Source organism: Trachypithecus francoisi, unplaced genomic scaffold (assembly GCF_009764315.1).
Source record: "Trachypithecus francoisi isolate TF-2019V2 unplaced genomic scaffold, Tfra_2.0 Lachesis_group17, whole genome shotgun sequence".
In the NCBI taxonomy this organism is placed as follows: domain Eukaryota; kingdom Metazoa; phylum Chordata; class Mammalia; order Primates; family Cercopithecidae; genus Trachypithecus; species Trachypithecus francoisi.
This window is the reverse complement of record NW_022681462.1, coordinates 8,983,848-9,002,721: the sequence shown is the minus strand read 5'-3', so window position 1 is coordinate 9,002,721 and position 18,874 is coordinate 8,983,848.

Below are 18,874 nucleotides of genomic sequence, written 5' to 3'. Positions count from 1 at the left end.
AAGAACTCCACAGCAGAGCTTGCTCTACTGTGAAGGGCAATATCACTTACTCCAGGTTCCAGGCAACAGATCATTCCTTTAAGGAATAAAGAAATAAAAGGAGGCTGGGCACAGTGGCTCACATCTGTAATGCTACCACTTTGGGAGCCCTAGGCAGGTGGATCACTTGAGGTCAGGAGTTCGAGAAAAGCCTGGCCAACATGGTGAAACCCCATCTCTGCTAAAAATATAAAAATTAGCCAGGTGTGGTGGCGCACGTCTATAATCCCAGCTAGTTGGGAGGCTGAGGCCCAAGAATTTCTTGAGCCCGGGAGGCGGAGGTTGCAGTGAGCTGAGATTTCACCACTGCATTCTAGCCTGGGCAAAAGAGCGAGACACTGTCTCGAAAAAGAAACAAAACTAAAAAAAAAAAAGAAAGAAAAAAAAAGGCCAGGCTACAAATGCTCAGGAATCCAAAACCAAAAATAATGTTTATAAAACACAGCTGTACAGACAACAAATGATAATTGCCATGACTTTAGGACCAGAAAGCACCTTTGGTGCATGGGCTTCTCTCCAATTATCATAAGACTTGGGACCATCATTAAAGAGGCAATTAAATGTGTAGCCCTTCAAGGCCACAAGAGCTACTCAGCCAACAACAGCCAGTGGTCCCCTTCTTTGCTTTAATCGGCGAGTTCTGAAGAGCTTCTCTTATCAGTGCTGTAATTTGTTATGTGGGGAGTTTGGAGATCTTGATGTCAGGGAAGGTGTTTGTGTCTCTAGGTGGGCAAGACAGAAAAATAAATAAAGAGAAAAGTAGGTATTTTAGGAATGCAAATGCAACCAAAAATCAGGAAAACTTGGCCAACAACAGTTCTCAAATCTTTCACTTATTGCAAGAGGGAGAAGGGAAGACTTCCAAGTGTTAGACAATCCTAAATCAGGAAAAAGTAAAAGGCGTATTTCCGTGGCTGTGGAAGAAAGTGCTACGTACCTCAGGGAGCCTCGGCCCTGTCTGCTTCTTTCTTTCATTTTGACTTCCTTGGTGAGCTTTTCCCTGTGGTTTTAAGGAAATTAAAAAAAAAAAAAAAAGGTAAGAAAAAATACATACATATATATATATATATATATATATGCCCACATGCACACATGTGCATGTTTATTATATTCCTTTCTATAAACAGAAATAAAGACAAAAGAAGAAAAGTCTAATTTGTAGTTCAGTTTTCCGGCCTCGATTCTGGCTCACCAATGAATCTTCTTATATACAAAGCTGACTGAAGGGAGGGGTGGGATTGAATAACAAATTTATGTGATACAATCACATCATTTACAATCACATAATGGACCATATCCCAATTTTCAAAAGGCATAAAGTATCCTCATTAATACGATAAGTGCAGCAGTCAAATCAGCACTGTGATTTTATCAGGGTTTTTGACTGTACATGAATGAGAATGTAAAATGCATACAGAATTTTTAATGGGAAGGCTTTAACATTCTCTGAATGTATTTCTTACTGTCATTTGCATCACATTAAAGTGAAATTCTACATAAAAGGATAAAGAGAATATGTCCTAAATTACAGTTTTTCCATAGTTGTCATGTCCACACATAGAAAAATCTGATTCATACGCTCGAACATGATCCTAAATCTGAAAAGGCTGCATCAGTTCCCTATTTGTTTGTAGGTTTTATGTGGCTGTCAGGGCTGGAGAGAGCGCAGTAAGGTCAGAGTGCCAGGACAAAGCTAATAAAGATCATGGCAGGGCGGGAGAGCCGGGGAGGGAGGGTGATTGTATTCACTGTCTCTACTCTAGCATATTATTATATGTGCCTGCATTTTTCATTCTATATCAGACTACTAAAAAGTCACTCATGTTCCTTAGAGGTATTCTGTCGCTCCTTTAGAAAGCTTCTATCATTGGTTTAGTTAACTGCAGAGAGTTTATGAACATAGAGTTAATGTTTTATAAATCCAATTCTGTGTATTCTACCATGAATAAACATGTATAACATTGTTATGTACATGGGATATTTTGTAAACACTTACTTCATATCTAACATGTGTATATCTACTTATAGGTTAAAATATGATCCATATGTCAGAAGTTAGTTCCAAAATAATGGCAATTGGGTTAAGTGTGCTTGGCAGCTTGTATACACTGAGAAAAAAAAAAAAAAAAGCAACCTGTCATTCCTCATTAACCCCACATCACACAGAGAGAAGTCAATGATTGGTACATAGCAGTTGACACAGAATCTTGGGAATCTGAGAAAGTGCATTTTGCATCCTAGCAGAGGCCAATGTGTCACCTGCCAAGCTAATGAACTGGGAATAGAGCATGCCTGCTACATACGTACTGACTGCCTGCCCACTGGCTAACACACCTGGCCCATGCACAGGAATTCGTACCAAATGACATCACTCTGTTATCATTTTAGAGTCTGAATAAGACAGGATGCTTCCATACAACCAACAGAAAAACATGCATGGAACTTGGGGTGAAATAGTTCCAGTTCACAATAAGACCTACTAATGTATTTTGTGGCTAGAAAAATAATTTCATGTATGCACATGAAATGGGTCCACGTGAAATAAATGGATCTTGGCATGGCCAGTCTATCCATATGATTATTTTATCTTTTATTGGTGGGGAGGGGTGGGGGGGCCAAGTCTTTCTCTGTTGCCCAGGCTGGAGTGCAATGGCCCGATCTCGGCTCACTACAACCTCTGCCTCCGAGATTCAAGTGATTCTCTTGCCTCAGCCTCCCAAATAGCTGGGACTATGGGCATACACCACCACGCCTGGCTAATTTTTGTATTTTTAGTAGATAAAGTCCATCTTCTTAGGGATGGACTTTACCAATGGCCTCTGCTCCCCTGAACCCTGGTGTGAACTGACCATGGAGATGTGGAAAAATATATCTGCACATGTGAGGACCCTCACAGTGGAGGGATGGGAAAAACAGGAGGTGGGAGGGAGGCTGAGGTTTGGTTTTCCTCTTCTGCCAGTTCCAGCATCAAACTTCAAGGATCCCGAAGATTCTAAGTTGAAACTTAGACTTCCAGGTTGTTATTACAGCCTATTAATCAAGACAGAAGGTTAGACCTTATTTTAGTCAACAGTTTGCTAGCTTGATTTGTAATGGAGATATTTCAACCTAGATTTATGTGGACCTCCCTTTGTATTCTTTCTCCAGGCCCTTCGAATGTTAAGGGTAATCATTAGTTTGTGACTTTATCCCAAGTAGACTCTTCCTACTCTCTCTTGCCTATCTCCCTCACATACAATGGAAATATAAAACAGGAGTCAGAGGGATAAAGCAGTGATGAACCAGGTAAATTCTTTTGTCCTAAGGTGTCCACTTTATGATCTACTGTGTAATTGCCACTTCTGCAGGCTTCACAGACAATGCAATGAAAAGCAACCTGATACTTTCTTCCTTGGCATCTTCAGAGGAGATGGGCAGCAATGTATTTCTTAAGTCTGGAAATCTCTGGGTCTCTAGTTACTCTCAGTGTATCCTTTACCCTCTTCACAAACTCTTTAAAATCCTCAGGCTGTTCCATGGGTGCCTGATATGCTTCTCAGAAACATCACATGGTCTTAACAAATTCTATCACTAAATTATCCAGGTGTGGTGGTACACACCTGTGGTCACAGCTACTTGGGAGGCTGAGGTGGGAGAATCACTTGAGCCCAGGAGGTTGAGATTGTAGCGAGCTGTGATTGAGCCACTGCACCCCAGTCTGAGTGACAGAGCAAGATCCTGTCTCAACAACAACAAAAATTCTATCACTATTTTCCTTATTTCTCCTATATTTAAGTCCTGGTGATCTTGTTACCTTTGATGTTATACCCACTATCAACATTTGGTGAGAAGGGAGGGTTTCTTCCCAGAAATATTGACTTTCTTTTTTTCTCCATTGTTAGCACTTACTCTTTCTTCAACTTGGAGCTTAAGATTTATCTCTTGCCAATGAACACCTCTATGAGGTCGTAGGAAAGAAGAACGTGTGGAGTCATATAGAGATAGAGCTTCATTTCAGTTCAACACTTTGTTACTTACTATGTTATCTTGTACTGGTCACTCAAACTTTCTGAGACTCAGTCAATCAGTAAATGGGTATTAGGCAACTGCTTCCAAATTCTATTGGGAGGATTAGATGATATCATTGATGGAAAGTATCCAGTGTGTTTTTAGATAGATCTCATCTTGTGTTGACTCCCGGGTCAACATTAAGTACTTCTTCCTGAATGGTACATCATACCTATCACAAACCCCAGATAACTGGAACAGTGACATAAGGACACCAGGCCATAAAAATAATTCAATGCATTTAAGCGAGAGTTACCAGTTTTATTCAGCTGCATTTTAGGGGACAGTCAGAAAATGTGCTAGTGAGGTGGGCTAAAACCAAGTTGGGACAGGCATTTTAGATTAAATAAAGAAATTTGACTTACTGTTATTTCTTAGAATTCCTGGAGTAGATATGTGAGCTTTCCATTTTCTTTAGATAAAACGTAATTAAACATCTTAAAGTACCTCAGCTTAATGTACACAGAATGGTGACATGTTGCCAAAGAAAGCTTTGGAACTTTGTTGCCTACAACTATGCGACAGCTTAGTAACCAAAGCATGCTTGCTATTACATCAATGATAAGTTCTGAATAAATTAACTACGTCCAACATGGCATAATGCTTTGGATCATGCAAGTGAGACTATCATATTCATAATTATCATTTCCCCCCAAACTAGACAAACTGTTTTATAGGATTTTTCTTAGTGCTTGTGTTTCAAAATGAAATTCTTACCAATTTGGGATACTAATGATTTAGCCATGTACCAAGTTGGAGTTTCTCCAGTGTGCATGTGCTCCTTATGAAAATGAAGAAGGCAAGCTGCCAATCAAAAGACTAGTTGCAGGTTGCAGGCAAAGACCAGATTGGTGATAATTGCTGGCATGGTGCCTAGCACAGTGTCCCATACACCAACATGCTCAGAAAATGCTACTGGGTCCAGTCAAGACTTCCATATTCCAACTAAGAGCCCTCCCTTGAAGACATAACATTTGTTCAACCTAGAGTTGGAAGGAAGGCAGCGGTATGGACAATCTCCAATTAGCCAGAAGATTTTAATCTACTTTGCAGAACTAATCGAATGGTTGTGCTTCCCCAGTGTTCACGTGAATTGCACCCTAGCTGGAAGTTAACAGACTAAACAATAGCAGGAGCAATTAAGTGGATGTAAATGAATGTGATAGGCTAATTCTCACAAGGAGAACATCAATGTGTCGGTGTCAATGCACTGGTGTCCAGAATAAAGAAGGAATTGACTGGGATGAAGAAGGTAGCAATGAACAAGGTGTAGCAATCTTGTAAGGACATATATTCCTCAACTTCCTCAACTAGATTAGTTTGGAAATGCTTCGGATATAAGCAGAAGGAATAAAAATAAGTAATGATAGCAGTTCTCTTCTACATATCCTCTTGTGGGAGGAAAAGAAAGAAAATACCACACTTTCACATAAATACATTCAAGGTATTATACCTTATGGTGTACCTTAACTATGAAATAGATTGTTGGATATGGGTAAAACACAAATCTACTTACAATGAGGAGGAGGACATTTTCATGACCTGGGAAGCTGAGAATTCAAAAGAGGACAAACTTCCTTGGCCTTTTTCGTATTTAGAAATGGGAACTGATTGACAGAATAAGAAAGCTATAAAAGCTTATTGCTGCTGGGTTTCCGCAGAGTCTAGAAAGACAGAAGAAAATATGGCACAAAGGCCGGGCGCAGTGGCTCAAGCCTGTAATCCCAGCACTTTGGGAGGCCGAGACGGGCGGATCACGAGGTCAGGAGATCGAGACCATCCTGGCTAACACGGTGAAACCCCGTCTCTACTAAAAAATACAAAAAAATCAGCCGGGCGAGGTGGCGGGCGCCTGTAGTCCCAGCTACTCGGGAGGCTGAGGCAGGAGAATGGCGTGAACCCGGGAGGCGGAGCTTGCAGTGAGCTGAGATCCGGCCACAGCACTCCAGCCTGGGTGGCAGAGCGAGACTCCGACACAAAAAAAAAAAAAAAAAAGGAAAAAGAAAAGAAAAAAGAAAATATGGCACAATAGGAAAACTTGAGTTTTTGCTTAAGTTCTTTCCTTTAGCACTTCGATACTTTAGGGAAATCTCAACATCTATAGACTGGGGTGTGAGACTTGGAGAGAATGTGAAATTTTCAAAGATTATTTTACATGCTGCCCCAGAAAATTCCTTTTGTTTAAAGCATCTGAGAACATTATCTGATTTCATTTTTAGCTGTTTTGAAAGAAAAAAATCAGATGAATGCAATGGGTTCAGCCTGACACCCTGCCTTCTGTTTTTCAGGGCATCCTAAAATTCCTCTGGAATGCATTGGGTGAGAGAGAAAGTTCTGTGTCAACTCTTCTGGTAGGGGTGAGTCTAAATCTACCTTTCCTCATAAATCTGCAGGGGACATCCCTGAATGTATTGACTCTCTGGTCCATGCTGAACATATCATAAATGGGCCTGATTACTATCATAACACATTGCCTGTCAAAAATCAAAGGATGGAAGAAGAGAGTAAATCAGATGCATAAAGGAAGAAAGACAATCATAATGTCATAATACACTGTATTGTATATACAGTATTTTATTGAAGAATAGTTTCCCAATGGGCAACTGAGACATTAGAGTAAACCATAAATAATCAAAATTAATAGATTAGTAGAATAAGAGAATGAAAAAAAACCGTCTATTGTCTGGAAAAGAAAAGTGGGTACATACAGAGTCTTTTTAGAGTATGTTCAGATGATTTAAAAAAGCATAGTCAGAAATAAAAGTATTGTGTGAATATGAAGAATATTATTTGTCATCCTATCACGTTATATAAGCCATTACTGAAATTAAGCTATCCATGAATAAATGGCATGCATAGTTTTGGTTCTTCACCCTTCTATAACTTTTTTAAATTGTTTATCAGAAACCTATAAGTTTTTGTTTCTGCCAAGATCAAGTCTATGACTTTGACTACTTATATAAATAAATTTTATCAGGAAAAAGTTGAACATGAACAATTGAATTATCAGAAGGAAATATAAATCTAAGTTCAGTTAAATTGGTTGTATTGACACAGGAGTTTTCTCGGTCACTTTGCCAGCCAGAGGCTTTTGGCTGGTGATGTCCCTGCCCGGGCCTCGCTTAGCCCCAGGCCTGCCACAGGAGGTGTGCCACCCACTTGGCCCACCAGTCTGTGCCTGGCTTGCACACTGCCTCAGCCCAGAGCTGGCTTGGGCATGCCCCAGCTCACCTGTGTTATAGCTCATACTCGTGTTCGGTGGTTCCTGAGTTCTTGTCCTGTGTCCAGGAAGAATGAGGTTATGCTGACAATCAAAGGGTGAGGAAGGCAGATAAAAGTTTTATTGAGTGATAAAACAGCTCTCAGCAGAGAGAGGATGTGAGGGTGGCCCCCCATCTGAAGTCAGGTGGTCCCTCTCTCAGTGTCACTGGGTCTGGGTCTTTTATGTGGTCAGAATGAGGGAGTGCATGCTGACTGGTTTGTGAATATGCAAAATAGGCTGAAACAAAGGCACCACTCAAAGGTGGGCATGACAGTGTGAAAAACCAATTAGGGAAGGGTAGGTATATGCAAGGTATATGTAAAATAGGTGAAGGGTGGGGATCAATCAGAGAAAAGCACACCAAATGGGAAGAGAGGTTCTCAATCTGGTCCATGGATTTATTTGGGACTTGTGGCTAGGCATTAAACTGTCCTTGGCTTGAAGGTGGGATTTTACCAGAGACCTGCCCTATCTGCCTAGGATTTTCCTGCCTGCTGCTGCTATCAGTGTCATTGACCCAACTCCAGTCTTTTTGTAGACAAAGCCTCAAAGAAGCACAAAAAACAGTATTAAGGACATTTTACCTGACAGGTTTAGATAGAAATATTACGAATTAGCAACTCCTTTCCAACAAAGCAAGAAATGAAACAATGAGTAGCAAAAGTTGAACTATTATGCCTCAGTGATTTAAATTGAATCAAGAATTTTTTGAGACACAAAATCTTTAAGGTTGTAATGTAACAACCTAGTGAACCATCTGACCTGTATGTTTATTTGAAGACTAAGGTAGTACTTGCATATGGGCTGGCAGGAGGAAAGGAAAGTGAATGTAAAGTAAAAGGTTCAAGCAGCTTTCAAAATTATTTGCCGATAAGTTTAACACATCTATACACTGTAAAATACTAGAATTGTTCTTATAAGAAGAAAATGTGAAAACAAGGAAGCATGGGTAATAGGGTCCTATAAAATAAACAGTATGCATTTAAAAGGCAAGAAAAAATCATGGCATAAATTTGACTCCATGGAGATAGATTACTGGTTTTGTCTGAAAGAAGAAGGCAGTGCTTTAGACATACCTGGTATTATGAAACAAATGTGGAGTTTGAGGAACTATTAATCTATTTTTCCATGATTTACAAATGCATATTTTTATGGAAGGAACTTTTCCTTTCTGTGTACAAATTAGATAAAAATGTATTTGTTTTATGCTAACAGTGAGTTAGGAAGGTAGAACCAGATAACCTCACACTTTTTTTTTTTTTAAGTAAAAGAAATACCAGCTCAAATGATCAACTTGTAGCCATGTTCTTGATAATATTATGAAAATAACAAATGCTATGATAGAGATTTTAAAATAAATTTTGTTTGCTGATTCCTAATAACAAGTAAAGAACATGGTCTCCTTTTGTCCTAATACGTTTTCCTTAGTTTCTGACTTTTGGTAATATCTCCAGGTAGTCAGCAGGGAATGGATGGGAAATTAAAGACACATATCCTAATTTTATTGGAGGAGAAAATGTTTTCACTGACTTGGAATTATACAGTTTAGTCACAGATAAAAATCTGGTTTCATAGCATCTAATTTGATTCTTACGAAAGGTGTGAGCATTCTTTGCTTTTGACAAAAACAACATGAAATATTTTGCATGGTAGAGCTAACTTGTATGAATGGTATACATTGTTCCAGGAGCTATTCTAGATATTCAATGTGCACCATTCTATTTTGTACTTATAATAAGTCAATAAATTAAATATTTAAGATAAAGGGCTTGTTAAAGCTCTTCCTGCCAGTGAAGGGCAAGGACCAAGATTTCAACAGGTGAACTGCCCACTAAAAGGACGTTATGAAGTCTCTAATGGTAATATGCATAATTTTGGAACAGAATAAATTAAACGGAGTAATGTTATTATCAGATAATTTTTGTCACTTTTCCATCAACCCATAAATGTCTTCTCTACAGAATTCTTGTCATTTGACAAGTATATTTGGTATTAAAGAGAACAATTTTATCATGACTAAAAATGGATCAGAACTTGAATACATCTTTTTTTTTAGGCCCAAATTCCAATTCCTATCTTAATACAAAGAATATGAAGTAAAGGAAAGAAATGAAAGAACAACAGAATGAATGACAGGGGAACAGAAAAGGGGAAGGGAGGGAGGGAGAAGGTGAAAGAGAGAGAGAGAGAGAAGAAAGGGCCTAGGTAAAATCTGTGGTCATTATAAATGTTTTTGAAACTGTTTCTAGACATGGAAAGAAATGGGTGCATTTTCCTGACAATGATATATCTATTAATATATCTAGTATATCTATATGCTACATATATTCAAGGAAGATGAACAGGAATCAACAGCAATATTTGGCCATGAATGCTGAACACTAGTATATGCAGTCTTTGATCTTTGTCAGAGATAAAGTAATTAAACAAATTATTAAAGGTAAAATGATTAGGTCAGGCATGTGCAGATATATTTTTCCACATCTCCATGGTCAGTTCACACCAGGGTTCAGGGGAGCACAGGCCATTGGTAAAGTCCATCCCTAAGAAGATGGACCTACACAGGCCCTACAGTGGGTTTGTGGCCATATAGGCAGGGAATTTGGGGATCTATTATATTTAGAGCATGACCTAGAAGGGGACAAATGTCCAGGATTCAGATGAGAAAGTCTGTTGGTTCTTTGGATACCTTACCCCTTAAGGAGGACTGAAAAAGATCAGAAAAGAAAAGGAAAAAAAAAGCGCCCAGAAAAGCACAGGGCTCAAGGCAAGGACGCTTTTGCCTAACTGTAAAACGGCATTGCAAAGAGTAGTATTAAAAAAAATTGCCTATCTATTATCCATAGATCCTGTTTTGGCACAAAACTCCTCTTTGGTGCTCCACTTGGCCCACAGCATTACACAACCTCCTCAGGTGGCCCCATTCACATTGAGGCACATGGAAGCCTTGTGTTAGGCATGGTTAGGTCGCTAATAAGAGTCCTTAAAAAGAGGCTAGGATTTTGAATGTTCATCTTTTACACTTTTGAGCAGCTAAAAGCTTTTTTAAAACTCTCATTCAGTCTAGTGTCTCCACATAGATTCAAATTGCAATAAAGCAAAGGAAAAAATTTGAGACCCCCCTTCAACTGATTTCTCCATTGCCTTCACAAATACATATGCACACGTGCACGCACACACACACAGGGTTTAAGTAGCTATTCAATACTGTCCTAATTAAAAGTTGAATGCATCAGCAAATTGAATCCTAGAAGCTAGTAAGTTCTGTGCCTCAGTCTACTCACCTAGCTATAGAGCTTACTTCATCAAAAAACTCTCTCTCTGTTCAAAACAGAGAGCTTCCCTCTGCAAACTCACTCTACAAAGTGCATTAGACTCCACATCACATCTATGCTCCTTCAGCCCTAGTGGATAGAACAAGTTTCTCTGAGAGGATCATTTCTGTTGACCGAACTTTAAGTTCTTTTCCCAGATCCCTGACATGATTTGACTGAATTTCTTGAAGCTTTTGTGTGTAAAGGTTGCAGAATGTCAATTCTCTAGTGATGGGATTTAGAAAAAGGAGTGAAACCCAGAGACTTTATTCAGAGCGTGTGAGGAACCACCTTTATTACTAAGTATTTCATACAATGGTATTAAAGCTATTTGCTATGCTTTTTTTTATCCAAGGGTTTGACACAATTTCTTATTGTGCAGATAGCTGCTCCTAAAATTAAACCAATAACAATCAGTAGCATGTTATTGAAAGCTTATGATGTTCCAGACACTGGGCTTGGTACTTTTCATGAGTTCTCTTCTAACCTTCTACCAATCTTATGAAATGGGTATTAGTATTACTCTTGCTGCTGTTACCGATGTCATTAAGAAGACAAGAAAACCGAGGCTTGGTGAAGCTAAATGACTTCTCCAACATTTTATTGCTAATAAGTAGCAGAATCTTAAGTTAAAACCAGGCACTGTGATCTTGTGACTTCAGAAGCCTTCTACTTAATGACACTAATGCCCATTTGCATTTGTAAAGCATATTTCTGGAAGACACAAAGAGGGGGCAAATATTCTTCTGCCTCTTAATAAGACCTTAACCTAAAAGGGAATTAAAAATGAGAAAATACCAAGGTGGAGTAATAGGGACTATATTTACCCTTCCACCTGAACAACTAAAAGGAAGAGAGAATATATTAATGTATATATTCATATTGATATGTTCATATACATAAATACATGTGCATGATATGAATACACACATATACACACAGAGAGAGATCTACAGTTTTCAGACCATTGTCCAATTAAGTGACAAAAGAGAGTGATATCTTACAAGTGGGAAACAAGTCAGGTAAGCCCCAAGATTGTCCCGCCTTACTTCCTTGAGAGAATTCTTGGGCTACAGTACAGAGAGGAAGTCATTCTTCTCCTAGGCATTTACTCAAGAAATAAAAGTGCCTGTCCATATAAAGATTTGTACATTATATTCAGAGCAACAGTTATATCTGTAATAGCTAAAAATTGGAAACAATTCAAATGGGTAAATAAAATGTGGTATATCCACACAATGGAATAGTGCTCAGTAATAAAAAGGAATAACTATTGATATCTGCAATAAATAAATGAGTCTCAAAACAATCATGTGGAGCAAAAGAAACAAATGAATACATACCATATGATTTCACATCATATAAAATTCTAGAAAATGCAAATGAATCTAAAGTGACAGGAAGCAACACAGTGGCTGCATGGGTGCAGAGAAGGATTGCAAAGAGACAGGGGAGTATCTGTGGATAACGAATATGCTCATTTTCATCAATGTGGTAATGGTTTCACAGGTGTGTAAATATGTACAAATTTATCAAAGTGTATACTTTAAATATGTGTAATTTATTGTATGTCAATTATAGCTCAATAAAGCCATTTAAAAAATAGAACAGTTTTAATTAACAAGATGAAAGGTTTCTATCTTATTTGTTTTGTTTTGAGTATAGAATAGAAGCTGTATAAGAGTAGAGATATTGTTTATCTTGCTTATTTTGGGTCTCTAGTGACTAAACTTAGGTGTACCGATTACTACTTCTGAGTAACTAATGCAAAATGTAGTGGCATAAAATGGTCACCTGTCATGTTCACAGACCCTCTGCATGAATTTATGGCAGAGCTGGGATGGCTTCTTTCTGTTCCATGATGTTTGAGATCTTAACCAAATTGCTGGGTACTAGAAGCACTGGAGCTTCCTTATCACTTAGTGTGGTCTCTCCAGCGAGGAGGCTCCAACGTAGCCAGGCTTGTTACACGTCAGTTCTGGGCTCTCAAGGTCTGACTCCCAAGGGAGAAATCTAGGAGGAAGCTGTGTTACGGGTTTTGTAATCTATCCCCAAAAGTCACTAAGGGGCACTTCCATCACATTATTTTTGATTGAGGCAGTTATAAAAATTTGCCCAGGTTATGGTGAAAGAATATAAACACCACTCTCAATGGAGGATTCTCAACAATTGTGCCAACATTTTAAGAACATGTGGGATAGAATATATATCAGTGAATCCATCTTTGGAAAATTCAGTCTGCTGCACTGTGTCTGTGTCACACAAATGAAGACATGAACATGAGTTGGTCATTTCAACTTCATATGCAGTCTTACATGCCATAGAAAATGAAATCCGTGCATTCATTACACAGATGCATAGAGTGCCTCTTTTTTACACAATGTGGTTTCAAGATAGAATGTTTTAACTTGTACCCTGAAGGAGCTCATATTTATAGATAAATATATGAGAAAAGAGAAAGAAAATATAGAAAATGGCAACTTAGCACAGAAGGTTTAAGTCTTAGGGAAGGTATTTAGTACTATCAGGATTTTGAGAAAGCAGGGGCTACTACTGGCTGAAGAAACAGTAAATGCTGCATGGGGTATGGAGTATTAGAACTAAGACTGGAAAGTTTAGTAAGATTTCCACAGAAGATGCTGAGAGACAAGCATTGAAAATAAGGAAATAAAAGTTTGATTCAAGAAATTGACCAAACCTAGTACATTATCTGAAACTCCAAGGCCCCTTTAGAGCTAGATTCTACACCCTCCTTCTAGAGTATTTTAATTTATTAAATTCCTCTCCCCCAGGACATTTTGATGATCAATCAGATTTTGAAACCACTGAGGTATAGGATATACGCAGATGGAAATAAAGATGTCTGTAAGAAAGATTAGAATCAAATCACAGGGGACTTAAATGAATCAAATGGTCTGCAATAGAATCTGATGATTATTTCACTTATATTTATTAACTTATCAGAACACCACACTTCCAGCTAAACGCTGCACATTTGTGGTAAGTCAGATTATAAATCAGTAAACAATAAATAATGGCAGCATTAAGTACTTGATGATACATAGGCAAGCCTACAGTGTAACTTTAAATTACAATTTTTTAAAACACGGAATTTAGAGTCAGGAGAAAGCTAAGCAGTCCTTCAGTTTCTTTCCCTAAGTTCACAACCTTATTTAATTCTTCCCCAAAAGTATATGTAAAATTCCTTTCTATTTTGCATGGAGGAGACTTCAGAAATTCATTTCACAGGAAAGTTTCAGTGGAGACACATTTTGTGATATAGAATGAAAGGTGCCTTATGCACACAAGATGTTAATATTGCTGTCATATTATTTATAAACCATAGGCTTTTCATATCACTTTTATGCACTGGTAGATTTTGGCAGTTCTATGGTTTCCTTTGATATATAATTTATTGTGTCAACTAATCCTGAAAAAAAATCCACAATAAATAAATAGATAAATTGATGTTCATCCAGCAGAACTATACAGTATGAAATGTAAGTTCATTTGCAGAAAAGAAAAGCTCTATAAGAAGCAGTTTGTCAGTTTTGAATTGCTAAATTTGTTCTTTGCCAAAATTTCTAATTTCTAATTAGGATTGTAGGTACTATTTCTCTCTCTCTCTCTCTCTCTCCTCTCTCTCTCTCTCTCTCTGTGTGTGTTTCTCTCTCAGAATGGCATCTGTGAGTCTCTTTTGATAATGAATATGCCAAGGGGGCCCAGAGTTAAGTCTAGGCCTCAGAACTAGGAACATTTCCATCAAAGATGGTTTGTTAATAATAAAGTAAGGAGGGAAAAAAGCTATTTGCTTCTTTTGTGGCTCTGACCCTCCCTTGGTCCTGCCAGGCCTGCCTGAGCATCAGTCGAGTTCAGTGGTAATTAAAGCAACAGTGTTGTGAAAAAAGTGTGAATTACTTTTACGGGAAGACTTGGATGTTGCTACTGACTGACAAAGCACAGCAGGGGACTCTGCTGGATATTAAAGAGTGATGGTAGTCCCTGTATTGTAAGGTGGCTTTTCAGCACAATGCAAAATTGTGACTTTTCACAAGTTGATATCTCTGGAACCATTCGAGTTATCAGCTTAAAATTTAGATATGTATTTTTTCCCCTTGGCAAGCTTGTGGAACAAAACTATGTCACATTTCATGAAATGCGATATGGTGGTTGGAATTATGGAGAGCTAAAGTATATTTTCTTCCTTTGCTTCCCCTGGATTTTGACTCTATCATGGAATTATTTCAACCTTGAAGATTGCAGAAAATAGTGAGGAAAAAGCTATAAAGGGATCATATGTTCAACCCTCTCTTGGCAAGTTATTTCAATGTCAACTATCTAGGCTTTCTGTTTCTGTCATTTTTTTAAAAAGAAAGAAGTGCAGACCAGCACTCTGTTGACAATGCCAAGAAATGCCAACTCTGGGCTCTCAGCACTGGTGTATAAATACCCAGAAGGATGGTGGGTTCCTCCCACCACGCCCAGCCAGGAAAAGTTCTGATCTTACTCCTGTCACTGCCAATCTTGGTCAGCCAACTCCCACACAGGTATGATATTAATGTTGATTCTGCTCCTTATCCAGTGAGAAAAAACCTTCTTAACCAGATCCAACAACAAACCAGGGAAGACTGGTAAGATGCAACTGGTAAGATGCAACTGAAAAGTGATGGGAAATACGTATGTTATATGAGCCTGTATTAGTGATATATCATATAACCAATAAATAATATATCATGTAACATGCAAATGCTCTTTCATGTTTATCACTTTCTCCCTGAAGTAAGTGGGTTGAGATAGTGAGTAAAATTCCTATGCTTGGCATATTTTTGGTAACCCTATCCACATCTGACCACAGTGGGACCTTTTGTGGATCGATGGACACAGCAAAGCAGAAGGCAACGGAGTATGGTGAGTAAGAGCTCACCCACACACTGTGCAACCCCAATTTCTCCATGTGCAAAAAGGTTGTAATAAGCATTCCCAACTTATTTTAAAAATTAAGTGAATTAAGATATTGAAAATAGTTTAGCAAAATGCCTGACATTTAGGAGTAATTAATAAAAGCTAACTGTTACTATCATCATCATTAAACAAGGTGTGAGAATGATGCAAGGTGATCCAAGGAATCCCCTTTGCTTTTAGATATACTGATTCTGTGTGATTTGCCAAGCAATGGGGTTATATTTTTTAAGTAGTATGAGGTCATAAAATGGCATTTAGGGGATGAGGCTGTGACATGCCAAACAATAGATGGTTTAAATAGACAACAATGATATAAACAGAATAACTGGGGTGCTCAAAATGACATTCTTTCACCCCACCAGTGCAAAGTTTAATTAGTATGTAAATGGCATACTCATTTAAAATTGACATAATGCCACCTCTTTTCATGCCAAGCTGTCAGGGCCTATGAAACTGTAAAATTCCTGACACTAAACATTTGTTGTAAACTGATCCTTCCAAAAGTAACTTAACTAAAGCTGAAAAGGCAGGAAAGGTGATAATCACTTTTTTTTTTAAAGCCACTTCTTCATTCTTTCTTTCAGAGAAAAAGGCCCAAATTGCTTTTGGGGAGAGATTCACCACATTATATTGGGCTGAGGGCATATTCTGTGAAAGAAAAAAAAATACATGAACCACCAACCCCAGAGTGATGAAAAGCAAAACGGGTGAGGAAAAAAATACCCTCAATTGACATAGCTATTTTCATCACATCAAATCAGCCATCTGTTCTTGACATAGTTTATTATCATTAGGAAGATTTTCTCAATTCAGACATGGTGATGAGGAAAGATGAAGAATTAACCAGATAAATAGCCAATTTGGAAAATTCAGGCTGAGACCCTTTTCCTCAATTTCCATCCCCTCCTTTCTCCCTGCTCCATCATCACACTCCAATTATTCCAAGAAAAGCTTCAATGACATGATTAGACATGTTTATGGTGGTGTTTTTCTCTCACTTGTATAGGCATAACAAACTGAACACACTAGGTATCGAATGACACAAAGGTGATCGACATTGTACAAAAAATAATAATTTCCCATTGTCAAAAATGACTGCATAAACTTAGAATGACAGGTGGCTACAGTTAAGGGTGAGGGAATTAAATACTCTGAACTGAAGTATAAAAATGCTGATGTTTTCCTCCCAGAATTTTTCATTAGAAATCCATCAATTTACCTTGGGATAAGAGTGTTTAGAGAAGAAAATTTTCTTTGAAATCATCAAGAAGTAATTCCAACAGCTCTGTGTGAGATAATCTGGAAGGAAAAAGTAAATGTTGGAAACCAATAATAAAAAGAAAATATTTAAATCCAATGCTTGATATCAACTTCATAAAGTGAAGTCGGAAATTCACAAAAGTTAAGCTTATACATTTAGGTGAAAAAGTTAAAAGAATACTCGACAAATATCAACACAACTATTTAAAAAATTATTCAAGCTGGTTATTTTATTTACATAATGTCGAAAACAAGTGTGATTCTCCCTCAAATAGTTTACAAATTCATGTTAGATTTATAAGAATCTAATTAACAGTTTTTGAATTATACTTGAAAAAATATCTTTTTGATTAAAAACTTAAAAATGTTAAGGGAAGTAACTATTAAATCATGCAGTCTCCACAAAACAACTTTCACTCTGATCCCCAGGTTATTTTGTGTATATATATCTGTCTTTGATTACATTCCTGTGGTCTCTTATTCTGATCTTTTATACCTAAATATCTGACTTACAACTAATTGTCAAAAAAGCAACTTTTTATAACTCTTCATTCCTCATCATCTCTTTGAGTTATCATTGTTGCCAGAACTTTTTTTTGTTGATACTCTCTTTTCTTAATTTCATCTTTGTCATGGGATATTAATTATCTTCATAACTCACTTAGTATGCTCTTGGTTTTCTTTGTTGCTCCAACAAAGCTAAATATAGACATAGTCATTCCACCACAGTATTCATCAATTCAACAAATGTCTATTGAGACCCTACTGCAAACCAGGTGCTGTGCTAGCTGCTGGGGGTACAGCAGAGAATCAGGCACACATGATCCTTGCCCTCATGGAGCTTAAGTTTCTAGACTAGAAGTCAACAAACTAAAGCCTCCAGGCCAAATCCAGCTGGTCACCTAGTCTTGCAAATAGATTTTTCTTGGAACGCAGCCATGCCAATTCATTTAAATATTGTCTACAGCTGCTTTTGGGATACAATGGCATGGTTAATTAGTTGCAGCAGAGACCTTTAGAACACAAAGCCTGAAATGTTTATTCTCTGGCTGTTTACAGAAAATGTTGGCTAATTCTGGTTGACTCTGATCCACCTTCTACTGTGGCAGCTCTTCAATCTTTATCTTGGAGAGTACATTCTTGGTTTCTTGTTGTTTTAATCACTTCTACAGAAATGATTTCATAACCTTTAGTCATAGTCACAATCTCTCTTTTGAACTTCAATCACATATTTCTAATTGCCTATTTAACATTTCCCTCCCCTGCACACACACACTGGTGAGTAAACCACCATTATTTCAAGATAGCTAAGATTGAATTTATCTTTTTCCCAAAGCCAACTGTGTTCTACCATCAATTTCCCAATCACTAGGACTTAAGATTTTCGAGTCTCTCACTTTCTTCTAACATCTAGGTGAAAAAAAGTTTTAAAATTTTAAATATTCTTTGTATCTATCAACTAGTATTTGTCTCTACTGCCACTACCTAGGTTTGAACCTCAAAATCTTACATTTGGATATGGTAATCATCAATCTCCTTATAGTTAATCCTTATATCTCCAATGATCTGTCAATCAGTCTCCCTGAGACATCACCCTGTATATGTCATCAAAATCCTTAGTAGCTTCCCATTACCAAGATAGGGATTCTCAATCTGTAGCTAGGGCTTTCTTTTGTGGGAATGCTACAAAATGACTTCAAATACACCTAGAATTCCCTGGAGGTTGAATAAATAAATGCCCTGAGAAGATGTATCACTATCTATTTTTCAAATGTACACAGATGTTCTTCCAATAACTAAAAAGTTCAGCCTAGGCAACATGGTGAAACCCCATCTCTACAAAAAAATATAAAAACTAGCCAGATGTGGTGGCATGCGCCCATAGTCCCAGCTACTCAGGTGGCTGAGGTGGGAGGATCACTTGAGCCTGAGAGGTTGAGGCTGCAGTGAGCCGAGATCACATCACTGCCCTCCAGCCGGGGTAACAGAG